Below are 26,726 nucleotides of genomic sequence, written 5' to 3'. Positions count from 1 at the left end.
CAGCCTGCCTTGTGTACACAGTAAGCCTGCCAACAGAAATGTATACGTTCATCTCTGATGTCTATATTTGATACATTAGGCACAATAAAATCAATCAGTAAATTGAGTAACCGTTCCAGTACAAGAATGGATGGATGGTTCCCTTAATACCATCTCATTTGAAAGCAAAGAGGCAGGATTCCGACAAGGATGCAACATAGGTCAATCTTCCTAGTTCATAAACTGCTGCGTCATATGCACACCAGAAAGCACCATGTTTCTAAACTAGCAATTTTCCACAGTATATTATTTACAAAGTTTTCCCAAAAAATCTCAAACAATTAAAGTACATTAGTATATGTTTACCTCTGTCTAATAACAAGAGCAACCATGTAACATTGGTGCTCATTTACATGTGCACCAAACCTCTCGGAAAAGAACTGTTCCATCTTACTATTTAGCACTTTGGTGAGTTATGTTATGGCTACATAGTTACTGAGACACAGAATGTTGGATGGGATTCACAAAAAAGGTTATGAGCACTAAAGTGTGATCTAGTTGTGCAAAAAATAAAATTTGCACTTTGAGAAAATCCAGGTTAGAATTTTTTTTTTTTTTTTTTTAAGAGCACAAAGAGCACCCATTATGGAATGATCTGCCATTATGACATATCTTCCACTGAAATACGTAAAGGAGGGGATGTTACAATGGCTGGTCCTGAATAATGCAATAAATACCTTCAAATTTTTAACTTTGTGGGTATTCACAAACATTTTTCTGGGTGTCTCGCACTGTGAAAAGCAACTCTAAACTCCTGTTTATTGCTGCCTTACATACCTTTATAGGGTGGGTAAATGAAGGGATCATCAACTCACTTTGTGGTGTATAGGGGGAAGTGACTTCTCCACAAGTAAGATATCTTCCCTTAGAAGAAAAAAATTAGATGTGCAAAAGCACATTTCCGAATCATTTATTCATCCATATTTTCCACATGGTAGAAAACTTGAACAGTTACTTTTGAGCGGTAAGTGTGTTGTAGGAAATGTGTAAATGTCAACATTTCTAGGAGTCATCAGTCAACTGCATTACAACCAGTCTGCATTAAGATCACGCTGGAGCACTGAGACCGATACCTCACACGTTGTAGACTATGTCCTCCTGACCAAAGATGAAGATGTCCCCTGCCTCCCGATATTGCTATATCTTGCCAGTGCCTTTTACTTTTGCAAACAATGTGATTTTGCAAATTGCAGGGCTTGCACCCACAAGATCTTAATCTGATCTTAAATTATTTACTTTTGCTAGTCATAAAATAAATAACAAGTTACCAGTGAATGTGTTGGTTCGTTTCACAGCTAAATGTTCACTCTTATAGTAGGCCAAACACACAACAAAAAAGTTTGAAGAAAACCCTACGTATGGTTTTGAAATATATGAAAAGGGCACAAAGCTAAAGATGTGGCATACATGTTGACGACCATAGACACAGAAGAATCACAGTTTGAAATCAGCATGCCTTACCTAATGTCAGGGAGTAGTGCTGCTGAGGATTAAGTGTACGCCCAGTGATGCAGATTTCAATATCACAGTGATGAAGATACACCACATGAACAAAAACACATGCACAATATACTACAGGATAACCTGTTTGTGATTATCACTTCTTGTAATGCTGTCTATTGTGTCCTTGGAGCCTTCAGAAATGCAAGCTGTGTCAGAGGAGTTAGTCTGAGCTCCAGTCCAACCAGCCGGAGTCTGTCCTAATCTCTTACCTGTCTATCATACTACTCCAATCATTTATAATCTTATCATTTCCCGTTCACTGCAGCTGCAAGAGTACATTTCTCACCAATTAAATTCTTCCAGCAACATTCTCATTTGGCTCTGCGTGCAAAAGATCACAGACATGGGCTCAAATTGATATAGCGGAAACAAAAAATACTGGTGTCAAAAACTAGCCGTGGGCCTTGCCAGAAAACCAGATGTTGAATCGTACTGGTCAGGGCACCCATATTTTTACCACAAATTTGTCTCCTTGAATGAATAGGAATCATCAAATGGAACTCTCCTGCAATTATTTTATTTCCATGAAAACACAAAGGCCCCCCCAAACCAACTTCAGCAACATGCTTGGATGCATAAAATTAGACCTGTGTTGCCCATTGGTCCACACATTTCCCCGACATGTATACGATTCTCTCGTTCTCTAAAATGGGTAAGATTCTCTTCAAGCAATATACGCCTCTAAAAAAGTCTTCGGATGTTGTGAAAGTATAGAAGGTTTGTGAATGTTAACCTGTTTACAAGCAACATTTCAGAATATATGTTGGTAAGGTTCGCCAGTTGGTCTGAACACACTACCCCCATCGCTAACTCTCCCACAGAAAATGGCTTTGGACTTGGGCCACCTAATGTTACATCATGGCTACCATTTCTATGTAAACTCATTTTGTACTGGTTTGTCATGCAAAGTCCTATAGGCGAGCAGCACTCTAGGATATGCCAAAGGAATAGCTGTTTCAGTTTAGTTGGTGGCATGTCAACAATTATGGGGAGAAACACGAACAATAAAATGTGCAGACCTTCTAGTTGTGAAGTTTGCAGATAAAAAGGAATTGCAATTACTGACTACCACCCATAATGAGTCAACAATAAAATATACTGTGCAAGGTCACGACACATGACCAAAAACCTGTGTTCTAGACTACAAGTAGTACACTGGTGGTGTCGACATGACAGATCAAATTACACATTCACGATGCCTTAATAAATTCTATATTATGATATAAAAACAGTCCATGCACCCCGTGGAAGTGTGTCTGCACAATCCATTTGCACTCTATAGGTGTGCAACAAGGACTCAAAAATACATATTTCAAGCTCCATAGTGCCATTGTCTCTTGTATGCTTAAGGCCAGTTAAATGTCCAAGAAGCAGAAAGGTGAAGAATATCATACCCTCTCACAACAACAGTATGCCACTAAGGTGCCATCTATTTAAAACAAGCATTTGCAATGCAACGTGTCTCGCGTCTCAGAGTTAGAGCTATTAGCAGTTGTAAACTCCCAACTGGACTTTTCTTGGCTCATTAAATTGAAAAAAACGTGTGATAGGGCTGCAAAACCAGCGAGATCGCGCTGTGAAAAAAGAGAAAAAGTAGTCCACAAACCGGACAGAAAACAGCGAGCCTTGTATGTTTTAAGTACTTGGTCACTGTGCTCGAGGGCGGCTAACCACCGGAAAAGGCATGACGTATGCATGCCTTCCACTAATGAAAGCAAACAGATTTTAAAAGGCAAGCCCACATACAAATGAAAGACACTGACGTGACATGGACGGGGCTCCAAGCCCTTTTCTAACTATTGCAGTGTCTTGCAAGCGATATGCATGCGCAAGCCCATGCTACACAGGCTCGACCCCAGCAGTGAAAGGGTTAATGAAGCACGAACATCCTCAACTTCGCATACCTGATCTTTGTTCTCTGTTGGTAACTTTAGGACTTCAGCTTTTTAAATGAATACACCCGTACTTCCTACCTGTGATAGCAGATACAGAAAATAGGGTCTTGATGCTGTTGAAGGAATCTCAGTCTAAGTGCAACATCTACTTGCTTTTTGTTATGTTCTACGACAGAAAATTAAATATACTTCTGAACACTAGGATGTGGAGAGGTAATGGCTGAATTGGAGATTCAGTGACAATCTGTGGATGGGGCTTTCACAAAAGAAGATGTGTGGTTGAAAACCTCAGCCCTGATTAGGCTGCTTTTCCTGGAGCATTAACGCTTCTGTCAGTTCTTTGGTACAGTATTTTTGTTACATCTAGCAAAAAGATGCACTAACCCACTGTTAGTACTAATAAACACTGCTTTATAGATCTCCTCAACGCATGCCCCGAGGAGCATTAAACCAACGAGAAAAAGTCCCAGGTTCTTTTGTTGCATTCCGGTTGACGGATGGCTTGTCTCATAACTAACCAATGACAAAAGCCAGGGTCTGTCTTATTAGTAGAAATATTTGGCATTATTACGAACTCAACAGAACTCTTTTTTACGATCGATAAAATCTTTTCGGTCCCCAAGGAACATGTATAACGAGCCCCACAAAACACAATGTTTATGGCCAAAGACAGCAGAGAAGGAGAGGATGCCCGACAGGCTTTTTAATCAATAGAATCAAATCGGTGGAGCTGTAAATCAACAGTGATTGACCCTTCTGGATGCAGTTGAAATTATCAGCGAGTCTGAAGGTGGTATCCACTGGCGAAGAGATGGTGTAGATCGGAAACCACAGATTTATTTTCTTGCTTCCTTTTTGTGGCCTTATTAAAGCCAGTGCAGGAAAGATGCTCATGACTGCAAACAAAAAGCCCACTATGAACCAGAGCAGCATCCTGGTTGGAGGTTTCGGCCAGCTAAGGTGTGGAGGTGCTTTTAAGCCCCGGCAAACCTTACTACGGACTTGATGAAATGTTACAATATTGTATACCATATATGCTGGTCTTGACTGTTTGTTACAGACACCAATTATTTACCTGGATTGCAGACTACAGTCCAACTTGGCCTTAAACGCATTGTGCTTCAAGGATAGTCACAGTCTCCTCAGGTTACGGTTCTTCTATGGTCATACAGACACTAGAAATAGTGAAAATGCATTCGCGATTCCTCTTACGATTGCTCTACATCCTCTTGAGCAGGGTTTGAATATGGTTTGCTGAAACTCGGATGCCACAGTATTAATGGCATATTCTTCCTATGTTTATTTTTTTAACTTAACACTCTTGGTGCAGAGGATCATTTTGAGGTTAGCTGATTCACAGGGGGAAAAGCGTAAGCAATAAACTGATCCATGGAGAACTGCCCTTGGGTAGGAGATGTGGGTGTCTGGATGCAAAGTTTTGGCATTTTGTGTTTTTGCTTGTGGCGAACAAATCTATGTTTGGTGTTCCCCATTGTTGAATGTATTTTTGAAGTACTTGAGGATGAATCTCCCATTCGTGTGTTTGTTGGTGATTTCTGCTGAGGAATGTATTGTGCGAACAGGTGAATTTGGTTGTGGATTGCCCACTTCCAAATGCTTTGGGCTAGAAGGGAGAGTTGGGACGAATGTGTCCCTCCCTGTTTGTTTAGGTAATACACGGTTGTCATGTCTGTTTTGATAAGAACATTCTTCTGTGTGAGAAGAGGTTGAAAAGCTTTGAATGCTAGGAAGACAGCTAATAACTCCAAGTGATTTATGTGTAGTTGTTTGTGTTTGGCATAGCATTTTGTCCTTGAATGTTGGGATTGTTTAGGTGAGCTCCCCAACCAATCATTGATTAATCTTTTGTAATTATGGTCTGAGGCACAGGGTCTTGAAATGGCCGCCCTTTGCTTAGATTTGTGGAATTCCACGACTGAAGGGACATGCATGTTTGGTGGTCTATCAACACTAGATCTTGAAGTTGACCATTTGCCTGTGACCATTGTTGTGCAAGGCACTGTTGTAAGGGCCGCATGATTAGTCTTGCGTGTGGAACAATTGCAATACATGATGCCATCATCCCTAAAAACTTCATGACAAATCTGACAGTGTACCGTTGATTTGTTTGTATTTGTGCGATTACATTTTGGAATGCTTGTATTCTTTGTGTATTTGGACATGCTAGCAATTTGTGAGTATTAAGAATTGCACCCACATACTGTTGTATTTGTGCCGGTTGTAGATGTGACTTTTGGTAGTTTATTGAGAACCCTAGTGTGTGCAAGGTTTGTATTACGTAATTCATATGGTTTTGGCATTGCGTAAGACTGATTTTATTAGCCAATCGTCTAGATATGGAAAGACATGTGTATGTTGTCTTCTTAGGTAGGCTGCGACTACCGCTAGGCACTTTGTGAATACCCTTGGAGCTGTTGCTATTCCAAAGGGTAACACTTTGAACTGATAGTGCTTTCCTTGAATGACAAACCTGTGATATTTTCTGTGCGCAGGATGGATGGGTATATGAAAATACGCATCTTTGAGGTCTAATGCTGTCATGAAATCATGTTTTTGGAGTAGTGGGATAACATCCTGTAGAGTTACCATGTGAATATGTTCTGACAGGATGTAAAGATTGAGGGTCCTGAGATCTAATATTGGGCTGAGTGTGCCATCTTTTTTGGTAATTAGGAAATATAGTGAGTAAACTCCTGTCCCTACTTGAGATTGTGATACCAATTCTATTGCTTGTTTGAGTAATAGAGATTGGACCTCTTCCTATAACAGATTGATATGTTGTGTGGATAGTTTTTGTGACCTTGGTGGTATATTTGGAGGAGTGTATCAATTCTAGACAAGAGCCATTGCGGATAATTGATAGTACCCAATTGTCTGTGGTAATGTTTTGCCAATTTGTGTGGAACTGTTGTAGTCTTCCCCCACAGGAGAAGTGTGGAGTTGAAGGTAATGGGACAAGTCAGTGTTTAGGGTGTTGCGGAGGTTGCTTAGAGGTCTGAAATTTCTCTCTATTTCGGGGGTACTGTCCTCTATATGTGCCCCTAAAACCACCTTGTTGGTATTGTGGTTGGTATTGTGGTTGGTAGGTTGGTTTTGCCTGTGATGTGGATGCCTCTGTTGTCTGTGGTCTGAACCCACCTTGAAACTGAGGTTTCCAAAAGGATCCCCTGTATGGTGTAGGGTATAGTGCACCCATGCCTTTGCTGTGTCTGAATCTTTCCTTAATTTTTCTATGGCTGTGTGAACCTCTGGCCCAAAAAGTTGTTTTTTTATTGAACGGCATATTTAACACAGAGTGCTGTATTTCAAGTTTAAAACCTGAAGATCTGAGCCATGCATGCCTACGTATTGTCACTGCAGTATTGACAGCAGTGTCTGCTGCATCCAGGGCAGATCGAATTTGATTATTAGTAATGGCTTGCCTTTCTTCGACTACTTGCTGTGCCCTGTTTTGGTGTTCTTTGGGGAGATGCTGGATTATGTCTTGCATCTCATCGCAATGGGCCCTGTCATATCAAGCTAACAGTGCTTGTCAGTTAGCTAGCCTCTACTGATTTGCTGACTGGGATGCAACTTGCTTCCCTGCAGCATCAAATTTTCTGCCTTTCACCCATACCTTCAAATATTGGCTGTACTTGATACTACTCTTCAGAGGTTTTGTGGCTTTCTTTAAGTCTTTTTGAAAGTCCATGTTCCTCTGTGTATGCTGGCCTTTTCGGCTCTGAAGCAGGCTTTTTCAGGATCGAAAAAGATGACGAGATTGATGCTCTCGGCTCCGAAAGTGATTTTCGAATTTTCAACTCTGAAAAATTATGTTTGCTGGTGTCGGACACAGAGCCTTTTGTTGCCTCCGATGTTTTGGTAGGAGTGGCCTTTTTCAGTGCCGAACTGGTAAGCTGGTCACTGGTAGTCTTTTTTCAGGCCGAGCCATGGCCTTCCGGCTGTGGCGTACCCAAGGCCTTATGTTTTTGCTTTTGTGAGGGCACAGGGGCAGGCGTACACACATGTTGTCCAGCTGTGACCGGTCTGTCTTCTTCTGATTCCTGTTTGGAGATGGAACCTCAAACCGACACCGCTGTTTGCATGATTTCTTCCTCCTCCACGGTGAGATGTTCGCTGCTTCTTGAAGCCATTTCGAGTCTTTGTGCTCTCCTGTCTCGAGGGGTCTTTTTGGAACAGAAGGATCGACAGGCCTCAATTTTCTTCCCGATGATCCGGGGAAAGGCAGATTGCAAACAAATGCTGGTCTGTATACGGATATTTCGTGTGCCACTGAGGACAGAACTGGAATGGATTACGAGCCATGAGGCTTCCACACGGTCGGCCCGAACAGGCCTGAGTTGGGCACGCGCACCCCGAAGGGCGAATAAAGTAGACTTCTCCGACGGTACCGATGTGTCGATGGAAAATGTAAACCCGATCGATACAATACCGACGAAAAGACAGTGTTTTCAAAGTTTTCCGAATCAAAATCTCGGAACAAGAGGAAACACGTTCAAACCTGACGGCAGAAAGAAAACAAACTAACAATGAAGACGATGCCTATACGCAATGGAACCGAAGAGGAGGAGTCACTAGATCTCGTGACTCGAAGAAAAACAACTTGTAACACTCCAAGCCCAACACTAGATGGCAGAAGTAATGCACAGCACGAGGACTGAATTGCACTCATATTCTAAGGATGGATCTCAAATTGAGCATACTTTCCCAAAGGAATACCCAATTAAACTGGTCAAAGGCCTTAACTGCATGTAAGATCTTCACTGCTAGTGGATCTTTATTGACTGTCGCCACGTCAACTGAACCAATCAATAAATAAATAAGATCGTGTAGCTATCTCCCCTTAATAAATCCCTTTTGATCATCGTGGATTAGTAACTTAACAGAGCTAGCCTTTTAATTAGAATTCCTACAAAAATGTTATAATCTACATTCAGCAGCAAGATGGGCCACTATGATTCACATCTTTGGGAATCCCTGTTAGCTTTTAATATCAAGTCAATTGTTTCTTTGTCCCAATTTATTGGTACTGGCATATTCTTCTATAGAATCCCATTACAAAGTTACTTCAGAACTGGAGTAATATTTTCCCAACACCCACATAAAACCCTGCAGTCTCACGCATGCTCCTGAACACCTGCTCACTCGACAAACATGACACAGAGATCTGTCACCCGCTGTATGACGATGCTCTGGACCTATTTTTCCTCAATGAAAGCTGGCTTTACCTGGCATCAGCCCTAGACAGCGCTACAGCCATCCACACTGGCTACAAAATTGCCAGGCAGAACAGTCAGCACAAGCCTGAGGCAGTGTCACCATCGTCTTCAAGGATGCCATCAACTTCTCCATCTCCACAGACACATCCATTAGCAAAATTGAACACCTAACATTCAAACTGCTTATCACAGGAAACTTCACCCTAAGCTGAACCCTCGTTTACAGATCACCAGAACAATGCACCTACTATGCCAGTTCTATCACAGACTTTGTTTCACTCTTCATCATCAACTCCAGCACTTTCATCGCCCTCAGAGACCTGAACTTCCACTTGGAAGACCATGCCACCCGAGCTCAATAGCTCTTATAAAAAAGATCAGAAACCTCAACTTCATCCATCGTGTGACCGAACCCACATATTCTCCCAGACACCTCCTGGACCCAATTTTCACCACCTAGAGAATCATCGTCGACAAGCCATCATAGTTCACTTGGACAGATCACGCCCTTTTCAGCTTCATCTTCCACTTCCCAGACCACCCCAGACAAGAAACCACTGGACCTTCCGGATGAACTGAAACAATATCCCAAAGGAAGACTGGACCACCACTCTCCAGTATTAAAGGCCCAAAGACACAAGCAGCCTGTCAAAAACCATAAAAAACTCCACCTGCGCCAACACCCTGGCCCATTTCACTTGCTGCAAAACCATGAAATCCAGACCACAGGTCAGCCAATATACAGAGGAACGCCTGGTGACAAATTGCAAAGCACTCGCAGACTGTAGCCACTCCAGCATCAAAAGCAGTAAATAAATAATTCTCATTGTGAAGATCTCACCTCACAAGCTGCGCCTCCAACAGCATCACCCCCTCACAGGATCTCTGCAACAAGCTCATGGAATTTTTCTGCACCAAAAAACCTCCAAAGACAACTTCAAATGGCTCCAGCTGACCTTCCACCTCGACACCATCACGACCAAAGATGAGGCGGTAGCCTTATGGCCAGCCATGATCATGAATGAGACTGCCGCCACCAAGAAATCTATCCACTCAAGGCCCCATTAGACCCCTGCCCACATCACACTTTCACCAGAGGATTCTAACCCATCAGTGAAGCGCTCACACCGATCCTCAACACCTCCATCTCTTCACTCACCTTCCCAGACACTTGGAAACACACCACAGTCCTCCCACTACTCAAAACAACCCTCTGTGGAACCATCTACACCTGCCACATACAGATGGCACTCCTTACTGCCGTACCAGCAAGTTTTAGAAAACTCAAATAGACGAATCACTTACCACCTCAGCAACCTCCAACTGCTTGTGGTTGAGCTTAAAAACTAACCACAGCACAGAAACCTCATTGCACCCACAGACAAGATTAGGCTAATCTAGGACAGAGAAGACCTGACTGCCTTTATCCTCCTGAACCTCTCTGCACCGTACAACACATCTCTCACCCCATCCCCATCCAACATGTACCCGAGACTGGAATCAGAGGACCTGCTTTCCATTGGATTTTCTCCAAGCGGTCAGCCTAGTACCTCACTCTTCAGATGCGCACAGCCTCATCTGTGGAGTTCAGCAAGGTTCGTCTATCAGCCCAACAGTCCTCAATGCATACATGATCCCAATGGTCGATGTCATCCACACCCATGACACAGGTGTCTTCTTCCACGCCCACAAGTGGCTTCTACTTTGAGTTGGGAGTCTTGTTCTAAATGCAAAGATCAAGCTCCCAGTCTGCACAACCAAAATTACTAAATGGATAAAGTCCAGCTCTCTCAAACTTAATGACAAGACAGAACAACACCTCGAAATGGGACTTCACCTGGTGGTCCCAGTACCCACGTCAGGAACTTTGGGATCATCATTTACAGCAAACGGGACATGACCATGCAAGTCAACGCTGTTACAACATCCTGTTTCCACACCCAGAAGATGCTAAGAAAAAATTCCAAATGGCTTCTCAACAAGAACCACAAGACCATCACACATGCCCTTGTCACTAACAAGTTGGATTATCAAAACACCCTCTATGCTGGAACCAGCAAGAACGCCACAGAAGACTTCAAACTATTCAGAACATGGAAGTCAAAATCATCAACCTCCGACATAGCACTTGATTCACAGCACACCTCAACGAGCTCCACTAACTCCCAATACACACAGTTCAACTCCTCTCTCACACCTTCAAAGGACTACACAACATAGGCCCTGCCTGCTTTAATTGTAGCATCGCTTTCCACAAATTTTCTAGATACCTCCATCTGGCTAAGCAGCCACTCGCACACATCAAGAGCATACACAGATCCAGAAGTTGAGCCTCCTCTTACATCACTCCTTAAGAGTGTAACCTCCCATAAAACCCCATACATATAAGAACTGTATTGCAGATTTGAATTTTAGCAATAACCACCTGTCAATTTTGTCAACCTCAGTATCTAAAACTTGCATGCTTGACCACGTTCTTTTTTTATTGAAATAGCTACTCCTTTAGTAGAATAAATCTGTTCAGTACATTTTGCCTGTTGTATCAACTTTTTGTTGTTTAATAAGGTTTTAGTTTCTTGAATTATTGTAATGAAACTCTCCTTTATAAATAGTATGAGCTTCATAGTGTTTCAGGTATTTTAATAACACTTTCTTCCTAACTCGTAGTCCATTAACATTTCATAACGTTTTTGGGTCTTGGCCAAATTTCTTAGCTAATACCATATCAGTATCTAACCAGACGACTAGTACTGCAAATTTTGACTATATATTTATTTCCTCGCCAACCCTGCCCATGCCCCCAAAGTCATGTAACCCTACAAGTCAGAACCCTTCACCACTTTACTGGCAAGCCTAGGTGTTTATTTAGAGAACGCACCGCACCCCTGATTTACTGAATATATAAATTTTTACCTTATTGCACAACCAGTCAAGTCGGACAAATAATTAATGATTCTCCTGAGTTCTCTCTTATATTTTTAACCAAGTGGTCTGCTATTTCTACACTTCTTATGTTAAGCATTTTATTGTCCCACATTAATTTTTAACATGGAAGGAAACTTCACTTGAATGTTGGCGCCCAGTGTATGCATGTCCTCCGTTCTTCTACCTAAGGCCCACTGACCTCCTCATGAGTGTGACAAATATATGACCTAATAAAGAAGTTACAGCTTTGATAGGTACCTGATTTTGTCTAAAGTTATGTAGTTAGAATTTGCTCTAAAATGAGTACATTTGATTGTGCAGAAGTTGTGCACTTTCACTGAAAAGGATTTCTCGTATTGCATTTTTTTCCTTGTGGGAAAGCTTGTGCTCTATACTGCAGGATTGAGTTAGTTATGGTGGCAAGCCAAAGATCAAAGCAATTGGTCTGATATATTATGAACAGATACAGTAAAGGCTTGTGAAAGGTATAAGATGAAGTCAATATGCATTTAAGGACACTTTCAGCCTGCAAAGAGGTATTTTGTTAGAAGGAATCACATATTTTACCAGAGTTGGTAACATTTTTGGTGTTGATTACCCCATCTGACTACCTGCAGGGATAGAAGATTTGCACTTATTAGGTCCTCATAGGGGTGACCACAATTTCCTTTGCCAACTGTAATTTTGTGAACATTTGTCATTTTATGACTGAATGCCTGGCGGCTGTCTTGTGGGAAAGCTTAAACTCAATACAGTTAAGATGATAAGCCAATGATAAATCTACAGGCCTGACTATTTTGCTCAGAAAGGTTGTATCCGATTGCCTATACCTTTACTATGAAAACTCATGACAAAAGCAGTAGGCCTGGCTTATTTACTTTGAAAAGCTATTACTAAAGCTAGTAAACCTTTAACAATGGATTGTTTAAAGCACTGTATTGCATGCTGCAGACTGGTATTTTGTCACATGAAATCTCACAGATCACTGTAGTATGCAAGGGTGTTGGGCACCCCCTCTGAAAAATCATAGGTTGGGGGATTGAGGGGGCCTTAGGCCTTTTCAAAAGAGTTTGTCTAGGTTTGCCTAATGAACATTTGTATATATTTGTAATTATGTAACTGAAGGCATTATGCTTTCCAGCCTATTTGCAGTTTATGGCAGCTTATGTCATGAAGCGTGCATTTCCATGCAAAATGTTTATTCATTAAATGTACATCAAGGCTGGGGAAGGAGTCATACATATGGCTTTTATGGACCTCTCGTGCTTTTGACAACATTATGAGATAAAAACTATGGGAAATGCTAGAAGCGATGAGGTTAGAGAAGCCTTTGATTACTTTACTTAAAAAACGTCATACTGATACGTCAGCCAGAATAACATACAGCCCAAACAGAGAATGGACAGCTTCAGTGAGCTGGTGTACAGCAGGACTGCATTTTAGCACCCTCTTTATTTTTGCTCACTTTTTGTTGTAACACAGAGTGGACATTCCCCAGGAGGATAAATGCCCTACTCCAACCCGGTTGTATGCCGACAACGCAGTCCTACTAACTAGGACTGCAAATGGTCTCCAGACCATTTTAGATGCTTTTATTAGTTTTATGAGCAGTCTAAATTTAAAACTTAATCTTACTAGACTATTTCTTATGTGGAGTAGACCAATAAATGTGAAATCCAAATAAAAATTTTAAAATAAAGATTAATAATTTTTTTTCAATTACTGCATGAATAAGAGAAAAAATAATCAGACTTTATCTTTACTAGTCAATTATGCTGTCTTAATCATTACCCCTTCCATAGAACTCTGTCCAACCCTTCTAAAAGTCCTCCACATTGGTTTTATCTTATCTGTTTTTGTTTACATACATTTCATTTTCTGATATCGTTTCCTTGGTGGGAGGGGACAGGAGGGTGAGAGTTGGTTTTGGTAATTTGCCAAAATGTACTTGTGGCAATGTGTCACCGCAAAGCACAATTCATTTTACACTGTTTTGCACTTTATATACTACCCAACGTAAATGCTTTATACTGCTGGCCCCACTGTTGTGTTTTAAATGGAGCTTTACTGGTAGAATGCTGGGTTAGCTGGCATTCATAGAATGTATGGGTTTAAGATGCAGAATGTTGCAGGCGCGAACAGTTGGTGGGAGGACATCGGTGAAGCTGGTGTCCTTTCTTGCTCCTCAGCAAAAAAGGAATTCTGCATTTCTATATTTTGGAGTCTATTCTTTTTTACACTGGCGGCGAGTGCTGAGGAGCTGTCGGACCTACACTACATCTACTGCTGCTTTCGTGGCAAAAGAGGATCTATTTTGTTTCAGGGATCTTCCATTTGTGGTGTTTACGGGCACTTATATGCTGGCTATCTTCCTGATATTGGAACTTTTTACTGTGCTCTGCTCTCTTTAAAACTGTTTAAAAAAAAAAATGATGCCTTATGCTTGAGCGTGGAATCTTACCAAATTAACTTGCGCCGGAGGTGCCGTCATCGCTGTGGAGAGCAGTCACTGTTGGAACGTTTGGGATCTTCAGCCCAACGTTCGTTCTTGTAGCAACACACACCATAACCTCGTACGCCACAGTTGTCGTCAGCGCGTAGGGTCACGTTTCGTGACCGTGCGTGTGGCAGCCATTTTGGATTCCATTTATTAACATACAGTCTTCAGTACGGTAAAATTGTTGTGCCACAGTTACTCATATCTGTTAAGCACCACATTGTTGTTGATTCCTTCAATTATATACCACGTTGGAGATATTTTGCACAGTTTGAAGGTATTTTGGGACTGTTTTTGGTTTCTTTCTTCTTTTCCTTCACCTTTAAGGATCGTATGGTAAAGATTGGACAGTGAACTAGTCCCTTTTGGGTGAACTGTGGACACTGGACAAGTCCATTCATAATGACCACACTAAATTACAGCATTTGTCTACCTCAGCCTTTTTGGTCCGATGGATGAGAACCTTCATTAAAATGGTTGGAATGGAAAGCACATTTCACTAACTACACTGATGTTGTAAATGAGTCAGGGAGGATGGCTCCAGAGAAAGAAATAATTTTGCTACATTCTTTAGGACCACTGGGGTTAAAAGTGTATAACCAAATGACTACAGTAATTATCTCTGGAGATACGAATGTGAATGCTTTGGCACTACTAAGTTTAGATAATTACTTTGCAACTAAAGTATGTATAGGAATTACAAGGTTTAAGTTTTTTAGGAGGAAGCAAAATAAGTTGTAGTCAATTGATAATTATGTGGGCGAGTAAAAAAAAAAAATAGGTGTTTTATTGCAAATTTGGCAATTTATGTGAGGAATTGATTAGGGATCAAGTTGTCAGCATACATGCAATCCATCCATTCAAGAGCGGCTTTGGGTTAATGATGCACCTTTAGAGGATGTTCTTGCCATTGTGTGCAAAGCGGAAATCTCCAGCATGTGTGCAGTGGCTCTCAAACAGGATGCGCAAAAGTCTGAAGTGGTTTGTAAGGTTAATACAAATAAGAATAAGAATCTTCCTCAAATATTTGCTTTGGATAAGGGTAAAACGAGAGAACCTACTAAGTGTTATAGATGTGGTACCCTAGATCACTTAGCTTATAGCAAGAACTGTCCTGCGGCCAAACAAAAGTGTAATAATTGTGGAATATTTGGTCATTTTGCTAAAGTATGTAGAAAAAAAAAAAGAGTACAAATGTTAAATATGTGTGTGACCGTAGTGAGCAGGAGGAAGAGGAGGAGGAGGAGGATGATGATGATGAGGGGAGTTCTGTTAGTAATCTTGCTCTGAATGGCCTGGGTTACCTAGTGTTAAACATCAATGATGTGGTCAGCAAAAACAAACCAGAATGTTTAATGGAAATTGGAGGGGTGGGGGTAAACGTTTTCGCTGACTAAGGTTCACCCTATACAGTAATTAATAAGAACCTTTGGAAAAGGTTATTTTGTAAACAAAAATTAAAGAGCAACTACTAAGTCCTGATATACACCCGGAAGGTTACAATGGAGAAAATATTGAAATTTTAGGTTACAGATGGTTTACCTTTAAATTCAAAGGTAGAGAAACTAGGGTGAACTATATGTTCCACAGAAGGGTCCACCTGTGTTGGGATGGCATGTTCAAAAATTGTTGCATATCATATGTGATCCTAATAGTGAAGGCCAGGTTTTAGTGGTGGATGAAGGCAGTACTATTGGTAAGAAAAATTTAAGGTAATTTCCATCAGTGTTGGATAAAAACACTAGGTAACCTACAAGGTTTTGAGCATAAGATAATACTTAAGGATGGGGCCATACCAAAGCGCATAAATGCTGCAATATACCAATTTTATTGAAGGAAAAACTTTCCAACAAGTTGGGCAAACTAGTAGCCTCTCAGGTGATAGAGTCTAGAGAAGCATCGCAGTGGATTTCTCCGGCGATGATTGCCAGACGTGGCAATAACAAAATAAGGTTATGTGTGGATTTACTCTATTTGAATAACAACATTATAGATCAATGGATTTCCTTTACTGAAAATTAATGACATGATCACATGTTTAAAGGGCGCAAAATGGTTTTTATCCATTGATTTATCCTCTGTTTATCATCAGGTCGATGAAATTAACATCATTCATTACTCCTTTCGGTTGCTTTCAGTTTAAACATATGCCATTAGGTCTGGCGTCTGCTCCTGCACTGTTTCAGCATTTAATGTTTCATCTTTTTAGCAAAGAACAGGGCATAACTTGGATCAAGCAAGGAAGAACATGAGAATAGGCTTTTGAAAGTCCTAAGGATTCTTGAGCAAAAGGGGCTTACTGTAGAACACTCTAAATGTAAGTTTGCATGCAAGTTTATTACATATGTGGGGGGCATGTCATTAGAGAATCTGGCATCAAACCAAAACCTTCATTAGTCTCTGCTATAAGGGATGCGCCCATTCCTACTAGTAAAGAGGATCTAAGGTCATTTTTGGGTATGGCAGGATTCTGTGCAAAGTTCATTTCTAATTTCGAAGAAAAATCACATAATATTCATCAGCTACTTAAAAAAGGATCTTGTTTTTCTGTGGAATCAGGAGTGTGATAATGATTTCAGAATCACTAAAAGAGCAATTGCCAATGCTATAGCCTTGAGGAGCTTTGACCCTTTAGCTGAGAGTATTATTACAACGGATGCTAGTAATACGGGGTTAGGAGCTGTACAGTCTCAGAAGAATGGTAAAGGTGGGGAGCATATTATTGCATATGTTTCTAGATCTTTGTCACAGAGTGAGCAGAAGTATCCTATAATTGAAAAGAACAAGTTACTTACCTTTGGTAACGCTTTTTCTGGTGGATACACTGATTACCTGTGGATTCCTCACCTTATGAATTTGATCCCTGCGCCAGCATCTGATGGAAAGTCTTCTTCCTAGCTGTCTACGTCGACGAGGACGTCATAATGGCACAGCTCCATGTGACTCCGTCTGACGTCAGCGTGCCAATAAGAGATCCCCGTCGGCGTACTAACGTCAGTTTCACCTCACTTTTTTCGTGCCTTTAAAGCAAATAGGAGTAAACCGACCATGAAAATTTATAAATAATATAGAAAGATATACACACACAAAAACCTTGATCATTTAAATAATCCATTCTTATTGAAAGCTGGGATACGCAAGATAAGAGTGTAACCAGGTAGGCAACGGGGAGGCGGGAGGGACCGTGAGGAATCCACAGGTAGTCAGTGTATCCACCAGAAAAAGCGTTACCAAAGGAAAGTAACTTGTTCCTCTGATGGATACAACTACCTGTGGATTCCTCACCTTATGAATAGAGTCCCCCCAAGCAGTACCGCACTCGGTAGTGGGTGCCCACCTGATTACACTAAGAAATCTTGCAATACCGAGCAAGCAAAGTGACCGTCCCTCCTCATCTCGGAGTCTAAACAGTAATGTTTCACAAAAGTATGGAGGGACGCCCAAGTTGCCGCTTTACATATGTCTACCAATGGAACTCCCCCTCACCAGAGCCGAGGATGCAGATTTAGCTTTAGTAGAGTGGGCCCTGATATCTTCAGGAGGGGCCTTTTTTGCCAAAGAGTAACAGATCTTGATACACAAGATGACCCACCTGGAGAGTGTCCTTTTCTGTACAGCTCTGCCTTTCTGTTGACCAGCATACCCAACAAATAGTTGCTCATCCAAACGAAAGTCTTTAGTTCTTTCGAGAGAAAAACTCAGGGCCCTCCTAGGATCCAACCTATGGAGTCTCTCTTCTTTAGACGGGTGGGGAGGAGGGTAAAAAGCAGGAAGAGTGGTATTCTGCCCTAAATGAAAAGGGGTGACAACTTTCGGCAGAAAAGCAGCCCTGGTTTTTAGAACCACTTTATCAGGGAAAAACACAGTGAACGGAGGATTAACGGAGAGCGCCTGAAGCTCACCAATCCTTCTAGCAGAAGTAATCGCGATCAAGAAAACAGTCTTGAAGGCTAAATATCTGAATGAACATGGATGAATGGGCTCAAAAGGCGAACCCATTAAAAATGTTAAAACAAGATTTAAGTCCCACTGAGGCATGTGAAAATGAGTAGGAGGAAATCTATTCACCAAACCCTTAAGGAACCTATGTACAATGGGAGACTTGAATAAAGATGGCTGATCCGGAAGGCAAAGAAACGCCGACAGAGCTGCCAAATAACCCTTAACTGTAGCTATAGCACAGCCTTTCTTCGCCAAATTGAGAACAAACAAAAGTACATCTGAAAGATGGGCCTTTAAAGGATCTTTTTGGTTCTCTCCACACCACAACACAAATTTTGCCCACCTTCCGGCATAAATAGATTTAGTGGAGTGTCGCCTGGACGATAGTATAACATCCACTACATCCGGTGGGAGAGAAAAAGAACTCAGGTTGCCCCGTTCAATCTCCAGGCATGAAGGTGCAGGCTCTGGAGGTGGGGGTGTAGAACCTGCCCCTGCGATTGAGAGAGGAGATCTGCCCTGAGCGGGAGACGGAGCGGAGGGCACTGAGAGAATTGAAGTAGGTCTATATACCATACCCTTCTCGGCCAGTCCGGTGCCACCAATATGATTTGGGCCCAGTCTTGACGAACCTTCCTCAAAACCCGAGGAATCAAGGGTATGGGGGGGGGGGGAACGCGTAAAACAACTGGCCGTTCCAGGACATCTGAAACGCATCCCACAACGCCCCTTGCATCGGATACTGGAGGCTGCCAAATAACGGGCAATGCGCGTTCTCCCGAGTGGCAAATAAATCCACCTGAGGAGTACCCCACATCTCGAAGATGTGGAGAACTACATCCGGTTGGAGACGCCACTCGTGATCTAATAAGAAGTGACGACTGAGAACGTCCGCACGTACACTCAACACTCCGGCCAAATGATTTGCTATCAAGCAAATCTGATGGTCCTGAGCCCAGGACCAGAGTCGTAGGGATTCTCGGTAAAGAAGATACGACCCCACTCCTCCTTGCTTGTTTATATACCACATCGCGGTAGTGTTGTCCGTCAGGATCTGAACTGACTGACCGCAAAGGGAAGGGAGGAAGGCCTTGAGCGCCAAACGTACAGCCCGCAATTCCAACAGATTGATATGCAACATCTGTTCCACTGGAGACCAACGACCCTTGATCTCCAGGTCCCCCAGATGAGCTCCCCACCCTAGAGTGGAAGCATCAGATATCACTGTGGCCACCGGAGGTGGTAGTGAAAACGGTTTCCCTTGGGAAAGGTTGCCGTCCACTGACCACCAATGAAGATCCGCTACAGCGTCCCTGGAGATCTTTATTGAATCCCTGAGATCCCCTTTGTGCTGGAACCACTGTCTGCGGAGACACCACTGAAGAGCCCTCATATGCCAGCGAGCATGAGTGACCAACAGAATGCAAGAAGCAAACAGACCTAGCAGGCGTAAGACTTTGAGGACTGGAACTGCTGCTCCTCTTTGAAACAAAGGAATTAGTGCCTGAATGTCCCGCACCCGCTGAGGCGAGGGGTAGGCCCGAAACCTCGTCGTGTCCAATACTGCCCCTATGAACAGGAGGCGTTGAGAGGGCTCCAGGTGAGATTTGGGTAAGTTCACTGAAAAACCCAGATCGAACAACAACTGCCTTGTCATTCGCAGATGAGACAACACAATCTCTGGAGACTTGGCTTTGATCAACCAATCGTCCAGGCAGGGAAAAACCGCTACCTCCCTCTTTCTGAGATGTGCTGAAACAACTGCCATCACCTTTGTGAAGACCCAGGGTGCTGAAGTAAGACCAAACGGGAGGACCGTGAACTGGTAATGCTGCGATCCGACCACAAAACGGAGATACTTCCTGTGCGACTTGACTATGGGAACATGAAAGTACGCGTCCTGCAAATCGACAGACACCATCCAGTCTCCTTCGTTCAACGCCAATAGCACCTGCGCTAGGGTCAGCATTTTGAATTTTTCCTGCTTGAGGAACAAATTCAAAATCCTCAAGTCTAGGATCGGCCTTAGACGAACGTCCACCTTTGAATCAGGGAATACCTTGAATAACACCCCTGACCCTTTTCCTCCAACTCTATAGCGCCCTTTGCCAACATGACTACAACCTCCTGTTGCAACAACAGACGATGTTCTTCTGAACAAAAGGAGGGACGGGGAGGGAAGGGAGGAGGAAACTCCTGAAACAGGAGAGCATAGCCCTTTTCCACAATTCCTAGCACCCACAAGTCTGTTGTAATTGACCTCCATTGCTGCAGAAAAAGACTCAATCTTCCTCCTACAGGAGAAGTGTGACTTATAAAGTGGGGAAAAATAGGGCTGCTTCTGCTGCTGTCCACCCGAGGAGGATGCAGAAGAAGAGAGCTGCTGGGCTGGACCTCTAGCCCTGCCCCTACCTCGCCCCCTGAAGGCACAATAGGGCGGGTTGGCAGGTTGTTGGGCATACGATTGAGACCTACGAAAGGCAGAGCCTCTAGCAAACCCTCGAAACCTACGAAAAGGCCTGTACATAGTAGCAGAAGGGGTCTGCAAACCCAGGGAATTAGCTGTAGCCCGACAGTCCTTAAACCGTTCAAGGGCAGAATCTGCCTGGTCTCCAAACAGCTTTTCCCCATCAAATGGAAGGTCCATTTACGTGGACTGTACATCTGTCGAGAAACCCGAAGACCTTAGCCAGGCATGCCTTCTCGTAGCCACCGATGTTCCCATGGCCCTGGCTATAGAATCTGTAGTATCCAGGCCAGATTGAATAATCTGCTGCGCAGCCGCTTGTGCGTCCAAGAAAAGGGCCCCAAAAGATTTTCGCACTTCCTGGGGCAGATCTTTTGCCATCTCCTTCGCAGAGTCCATCAGGGCATGAATGTATCTGCCTAGCACACAAGTGGAATTGGTAGCTTTCAGGGCCATGCTACAAGAAGAGAAAATTTTCTTCGAGGATTGCTCCATCCTCTTGGATTCTCTGTCTGTTGGGACACCAGGGAATGTACCAGGGGCAGATTTCGCAGAACATGATGCCTGAATCACCAAACTCTCCGGAGTCGGGTGACGAGATAGGAATGATGGATCTCCTGGGGCACTCCTAGGCCTTCTCGCCACTGCCCTGTTCACCGCAGGACATGTCACCGGCTTTCTCCACAGGTCCATAATAGGCTCAGTCAACGCCTCATTAAAAGGCAACAAGGGGTCAGCACTGGAGGAAGAAGGATGAAGAACCTCCGTGAGCAAGTTAGTCTTGACTTCTGCCGAGGACAAATGCAAATCTAGATAGTCAGCCGCCTTCCTCACCACAGCATGGAAAGAGGAGGCCTCCTCAGTAAACTCCCCCGGAGAAGCAATGTCCCACTCCGGGGAAGTATCCAAGCCACTTGCAGTGGCAAGTCCTTGAAAATCATCAGAAGGCTCTATCTCACCTTCCTCAAGCCTTCTGTACTCCTCTTCCTCCAAAAGCCTCAGCGCCTTCCTCCGAGATCTTAAATGGGTCTCCAGAGCCGGCGTCGACAAGTACTCCATCGACGCCGATGACCTCAAACCTTGAGTTGGTTCCGGAAGACCCCCGGATTCAACCGGCGTTGGCGCCGACCTGAAGTCGGCCAATGACCTCCTCGAATGCACAGAAGGAGATGGAGCCGGTCTAGATGAGGCAACCAAAGACGCGGGATGGCGCGGAGAAGGAGTCGGACGAGAAGCCGACGGATCCACAGTCCCAGGCGAAGGACTCCTGCCAGGGAAAACCCCCGGCGCCGGACCACCAGGCTCTGAAGGGCAGAAGGGCATGAAAGGAGCAGCCCTGTACGATGCCGGCGAGCCCAAATTGAATGCCAATGGCCCTGTGGGACCCACTGGTGCACCAGCAGGGGCCATGGCTTGAAACACAGCATACATCGCATTCAGAAATGCGGCCAGATCCGTCCCTTGAGTCGGGAACGCTGGGTACTGCTGTGTAGACGTCTGGGGAACATCAGGATCCCTCGGCGCTGGTGAGAAACGAGGACTATCTTGAGTGACCTCATAGACTGAAGGCGCCGGTGCCAACCTCGGACTCTCCGGCTGAGGCGTGACCGTAGGACTCATCTCCCACATCTTCTGGTGCCGTGACGAACGAGACCTCGAACGACTCCTCGATCGGCTCCGAACGGCGCAGAGAGTCATGATGACGCCGCTTCTTATGTTTTTTGGGAGAAGCATGGGAAGAAACCTTCTGGTGTTCCTTCTTCTTTGCCTTGGCCAAGAAGAGCTTCGCTTCTCGTTCCTTCAGAGCTTTCGGATTCATGCTCTGGCACGAAGAACAGCCTTTCACATCATGCTCCGAGCTCAAACACCAAATACAATCTGAATGGGGGTCGGTCACGGACATCCGACCCCCGCTTTCCCTACATGGCTTAAAACCGGACTTCTTCGGAGGCGACATTGTAACTTCAGAAGATCGCTACAGTAACCAACGGGCCAGGAAGAAAACCGTTGAAGTCGAATGCACGGAAAAAGGAAAAACTGACGTTAGTACGTCGACGGGGACCTCTTATTGGCACGCTGACGTCAGACGGAATCACGTGGAGCCGTGCCATTATGATGTCCTCGTCAACGTAGACAGCTAGGAAGAAGCCTTTCCGTCGGATGCTGGCGCAGGGATCAAATTCATAAGGTGAGGAATCCACAGGTAGTTGTATCCATCAGAAAGAAGCGTTGTCTTGTGCGTGGGAACATTTAAAATCTTTTATTTGGGGGGAAGCTGGCACAATCCGCTGTGATCATGGGTCAGCCACTGCTTTGTCTAAGTTGGCCAGAATCTCAATGCGAATGTCAACTTTTATTTACAACATTGTGTATACACCTGGGAAAAATAAAGTTGTAGCGGATTTTTTTTGTCAAGAACACCAATCATGTTGGAGGGGGTGAAGATAAAACGTGGAATGATTTTCAAGTAACTTTAATTCACGACCAAGGTTACCCTGCCATTAATGGAGGTGAATGGCAGGCGGAGTATCTGAAGGACCACATTTTACAGGAAGTTTTATTGAATATAAACAATGGATGGCCTAAGAAGGTATCAAGTAATTCAGTAATCAAACCGTTTCGAGAGGTAAGAGCAGAATTGTCAATTACTGTTGAGGGCATTTTATCTAAAGGGGACAGAATAATTCCTCCAGAAATTTTACGCAATACCATTGTGGAATTAGGTTATGAGGGACATTCCGGCATTGTCAGCACTAAATCTGTACTTAAGAAGTTATTTTGGTTGCCTAGAATGGACAGTACTGCTGAACGTGTAAGTAAGAGAATGTTTTGCATGTTCTACTTCTGATAAGTCATTACAAATGTTGCGACCACCCATGTCTGATGGGTTCCTTCCCAAGGAGCCATGGGAAACGGTGGCAAATTACATTATGGGCCCAGTGCGGAATCCACAGAGATATCTTTTGGTGTTGATTGATTTGTTTTCTCGTTGACCTGTGGTGAAAGTTGTAGATAAGGCCAATACAGATGCAGTGCTAGAATTTTTGGCTGAGGTGTTTACGGTTGAGGGCATTCTCTCATCTATTGTGATTGACAAGGGTGTACAGTTTCTTACTAACAAATCTAAGACATATTTTGGGAAACTTGGAATTAAACATAGAACAACATCTCTGTAGAATCCTAGTGGAAATGGAATGGCTGAAAGATTTAACCGTGTTTTGAAAGGCCTAATCCAGCTAACTATTAAAAATAAAGAAGATTGGATTATACAAGTAGGGAAGATGATTTGGGCTTATCGAGTCACGTGCAATGATGCTACTGGGCTACCACCTTTTGTAATCATGAGAGTGCGAAAACCAAGATCCAAGTATAATCCAGAGTGGTTATTTGACACGGGTGTAGAGTCATGGTCAAAGGATCAAGTAAGGAACAGAATGAAAATGATTCATGACAAAAGTAAAAGGTATTACGCTGCTAAACAAGGCGTTAAGGCTGTTAAAATTGAGGTGTGGGGGGGGTCTCGGTTTATGTCAAGAAACCTGGAATGGTGTGTAAGGGGCAAAGTCACTTTTATGATCCTGAGGAGGTTGTTGAAGTGTTCCAAAATGATGTCAAATTAAGGAATGGAAAAGTGTGGAATTTAAACAGGATTTCTATGAGAAGGAGAGGTATTGACACTATAGCAAAAGAACCTGAATGGCTTCAACATGAAATCAAGGATTTTGAACAGAGTACAACTTGTTTACCTAAGGAATCTGGTACAGGTGGGATAACTAGTGAAACACACCTTACCCAGGAATCCATGCTTGATGAATGCAACATGGATCCGTCAGATGATGGAACTAGGAAGCAGGGTGAGCCAGTCTGTCAAGATGCATTGAGAGATTCGAAGGATGGTCCTGTTTTGGAACAAAGGGAGGTCAGAGAAAGGAAGGCAATGGGTTGGTTAAGAGACTATATCGTCAGCCATATGTAAGATTATTTAAATTGTTGCTTCCAGTACTGTTTATTACTGTGGTTATGTTAAGTTGCTTTACATATGTACATTACTAGATAAATGTTTTTCTTTCCTATGTATGGAAGGGGGAAGTGCAGTGTTTTAAATGGAGCTTTACTGGTAGAATGCTGGGTTAGCTAGCACTCATAGAATGTATGGGTTTAAGATGTAGAATTTTGCAGATGCGGACAGTTTGTGTGAGGATATTGATGAAGCTGGTGTCCTTTCGTGCTCCTCAGCAAAATAAAGGAATTCTGCATTTCTATATTTTGGTATCTTTTCTTCTCTACACTCTGCTATGAGAACCTATAAGTTTGGAATCTTTTACATCCAGCGCTTAATACGCTAGAATTTAGTCCTGCTGTATTATATTTTATCTGTACAGCCCTTGTAGTGAGAAGATGTGAATTTGTCAGCTGCTTAATGTTCTAATCGATGTTAATGTTTTTCAAAATTGTCTGGACGATCTGTTTTAATCGAACAATTGCTTATGCTGTGATGTTTATATTCTACATTTATGGTATTGTACCGAATAAAGTTGATGACTGACTTCACAGATAATGTTGTAAAGAATTGCTGGGTAGTGCTAGGCTTTTAGGCAATGCCCATGTAATGAAACAAACACCTGCCAGAACTGCACTCAGTGTTTGTATTGGGAGTACAATTTTCTGATGGTCGTCACCAGGGCCATTTCAGATCTGGCTATTAAACCTTTGAGTGCAAATACCTACAACCTTTCCATTTTTAAAGTAGAAAAAAAGCCATTAAAGTTACAAATAGCTAATTACCAACATTAAATTAAAGTCCTGATAAACTGTTCTAACTTTTTTTTTTTTACTTGCTGCAGACAATACACATCACAGTAATTAACTGAAAAATGTAATTGTTCTTCAAAGCTACTAAATTGTTTCTTAATAAGAAATACTCAATACCTCTCCCGCCCACTTGTTTCAAATCTTCCTAAAACAACATACTCTGCTTCCCAGTGTACTTACAAGACATATTTATGTAAATTCTTTTTAAGTCATTATTTAACAATGTGTCAAGCTGCTTTCTCTGGCAGGCAGGATGAAATAATCTAGATAAAATGGTGATGAAACAAAAACGCTTGCTTTTTAGGTCATGCCTGCAGACAACTTTAGCTATCTAATGGCATCTCATGCGATCACAGACCACTCAACAACAAGCAACATTCAACACTTACACAGGTGAAGAAAGGGGTTTTTAGTGCATCAGAGCAGGCAGGGAAACGGATCTAAAGTCCGTTCCGAGTAGGCGAGAGCCAGAAGCATTTTTCAAGCTCCCTCCTGCAGGGAGCGGCTTTGGTATTTGCTCCCGCTTGGCAGGAGATTGAAATTGCTCCCACCAAGTAAGAGGAAACACAGGTTTCCCTACCACTGCAGGAAGGGAAACCACTATGTCCCAGGGGTGGGCACCCCAGGACACAGCATATGAGCCAGCCCTAGAGGATGGGGTCCCCAGTTGTGCCGTGCCGCACATGATCCCTCCTCCCCCAAACTATAAAGATATCTATCCTCTCCTCCCCCAGGGACCTGGCCCAACTGCGGGGCTTAAAAACCAAGTGCAGGAAACCGTGCTTTTTATTTATTTATTTTTCTACATTTTGCTGCCGATTTGCAAATTCTCCACAAATTGTCTTTTTTTTTATTTTTTTTTTTTTTAAAACAAAATGTTTCCGGCCCCAAGCCCTACAATGGCTGCTGCCACTTGCTGGTTGAGACGGTGGCAGCCAATCACATCTCAGTACGAGATCAGCTGGGATCCACGGAGCCTCGGAGGCTCTAGATATACACATTTCTTTCTATCATTAATTGCTCAAAACGTTGGACAGATTTACACTGAATCACAAAGCACTCTTTCTGGACCAAGATCTAGTGTTCTGCCAAATTGGGTGTAAATCCGTACAGAGGTTTAGGCTGTAGCTGTGTCTACAGTTCCTATGGGAAAATGCGTTTTGGGACGCCTCCCCCCCCCCCTCCTCCCCCCCCCTCTCCCCCCCCTCCCCCCCCACCACCACCACCACCACCAACCACTACAGAAACTCAATCCTAACTATAACTTCCTAGTGGTGACCACCAATGTTTATTTCAGAAGAAATGCATGTTTATAAATAACATTATACCAGAAGCTCTGTCTGAAAAGAAGAAAAAACAGTCTACATAATTTTATAGGTGAACACTAAAACTGAAGTTTTGTTGAG

The 26,726-nt window shown here is 43.1% G+C and overlaps 1 protein-coding gene across 7 annotated transcripts in view; it reads right to left on the bottom strand.

Moving 5' to 3' along the window:
- Positions 1-26,726, bottom strand: part of PALS2 (protein associated with LIN7 2, MAGUK p55 family member) — a 704,871-nt gene that overhangs the window by 556,623 nt on the left and 121,522 nt on the right. The gene's annotated exons all lie outside the window — the stretch shown is intronic.

Source organism: Pleurodeles waltl, chromosome 10, assembly GCF_031143425.1.
Source record: "Pleurodeles waltl isolate 20211129_DDA chromosome 10, aPleWal1.hap1.20221129, whole genome shotgun sequence".
NCBI lineage: Eukaryota > Metazoa > Chordata > Amphibia > Caudata > Salamandridae > Pleurodeles > Pleurodeles waltl.
This window is presented reverse-complemented; position numbering and strand designations above follow the sequence as displayed.